We start from the raw sequence: 2,142 nt of genomic DNA on the forward strand, positions 1-2,142 counted from the left end.
CAGGACTAAACCAGGTCTAAACCAGGACTAAACCAGGTCTAAACCAGGACTAAACCAGGACTAAACCAGGTCTAAACCAGGACTAAACCAGGACTAAACCAGGTCTAAACCAGGACTAAACCAGGACTAAACCAGGTCTAAACCAGGACTAAACCAGGACTAAACCAGGACTAAACCAAGTCTAAACCATGTCTAAACCATGACTAAACCAGGTCTAAAAAAAGGACTAAACCAGGATTAAAACAGGACTAAACCAGGACTAAACCAGGACTAAACAAGGACTAAACCAGGACTAAACCAGGACTAAACCAGGACTAAACCAGGTCCAAACCAGGACTAAACCAGGTCTAAACAAGGACTAAACCAAGACTAAACCAAGACTAAACCAGGACTAAACCAGGACTAAACCAGGACTAAACCAGGACTAAACCAAGTCTAAACCATGTCTAAACCAGGACTAAACCAGGTCTAAAAAAAGGACTAAACCAGGACTAAACCAGGACTAAACCAGGACTAAACCAGTACTAAACCAGGACTAAACCAGGACTAAAACAGGACTAAACCAGGACTAAACCAGGACTAAACCAGGTCCAAACCAGGACTAAACCAGGTCTAAACAAGGACTAAACCAAGACTAAACAAAGACTAAACCAGGACTAAACCAGGACTAAACAAGGACTAAACCAGGACTAAACCGGGACTAAACTAGGTCTAAACCAGGTCTAAACCAGGTCTAAACCAGGTCTAAACCAGGACTAAACTAGATCTAAACCAGGTCCAAACCAGGACTAAACCAGGTCCAAACCAGGACTAAACCAGGACTAAACCAGGAATAAACCAGGACTAAACCAGGACTAAACCAGGACTAAACCAGGACATAACCAGGTCTAAACCAGGACTAAACCAGGTTTAAACCAGGACTAAACCAGGACTAAACCAGGACTAAACCAGGACTAAACCAGGACTAAACCAGGTCTAAACCAGGACTAAACCAGGACTAAACCAGGTCTAAACCAGGACTAAACCAGGACTAAACCAGGACTAAACCAGGTCTAAACCAGGTCTAAAGCAGATCTAAACAAGGACTAAACCAGGACTAAACCAGGACTAAACCAGGACTAAACCAGGAATAAACCAGGACTAAACCAGGACTAAACCAGGACATAACCAGGTCTAAACCAGGACTAAACCAGGTTTAAACCAGGACTAAACCAGGACTAAACCAGGACTAAACCAGGACTAAACCAGGACTAAACCAGGTCTAAACCAGGACTAAACCAGGACTAAACCAGGACTAAACCAGGTCTAAACCAGGACTAAACCAGGACTAAACCAGGACTAAACCAGGTCTAAACCAGGTCTAAAGCAGATCTAAACCAGGACTAAACCAGGTCTAAACCAGGACTAAACCAGGACTAAACCAGGACTAAACCAGGACTAAACCAGGTCTAAACCAGGACTAAACCAGGTCTAAACCAGGACTAAACCAGGACTAAACCAGGTCTAAACCAGGACTAAACCAGGACTAAACCAGGACTAAACCAGGACTAAACCAGTTCTAAACCAGGACTAAACCAGGACTAAACCAGGTCTAAACCAGGACTAAACCAGGACTAAACCAGGACTAAACCGGGACTAAACCAGGTCTAAACCAGGTCTAAAGCAGATCTAAACCAGGACTAAACCAGGACTAAACCAGGTCCAAACCAGGATTAAACCAAGACTAAACCAGGACTAAACCAGGTCCAAACCAGGACTAAACCAGGTCTAAACCAGAACTAAACCAGGTCCAAACCAGGTCTAAACCAGGTCTAAACCAGGACTAAACCAGGACTAAACCAGGACTAAACCAGGTCTAAACCAGGACTAAACCAGGTCTAAACCAGGACTGAACCAGGTCTAAACCAGGACTAAACCAGGACTAAACCAGGTCTAAACCAGGACTAAACCAGGACTAAACCAGGACTAAACCAGGACTAAACCAGGACTAAACCAGGTCTAAACCAGGACTAAACCAGGACTAAACCAGGACTAAACCAGGACTAAACCGGGACTAAACCAGGTCTAAACCAGGTCTAAAGCAGATCTAAACCAGGACTAAACCAGGACTAAACCAGGTCCAAACCAGGATTAAACCAAGAC

The sequence above is a fragment of the Eucyclogobius newberryi genome, unplaced genomic scaffold (genome assembly GCF_026437365.1).
Source record: "Eucyclogobius newberryi isolate DKJ021-1_F unplaced genomic scaffold, fEucNew1.0.hap1 SCAF_5, whole genome shotgun sequence".
Lineage (NCBI taxonomy): Eukaryota > Metazoa > Chordata > Actinopteri > Gobiiformes > Gobiidae > Eucyclogobius > Eucyclogobius newberryi.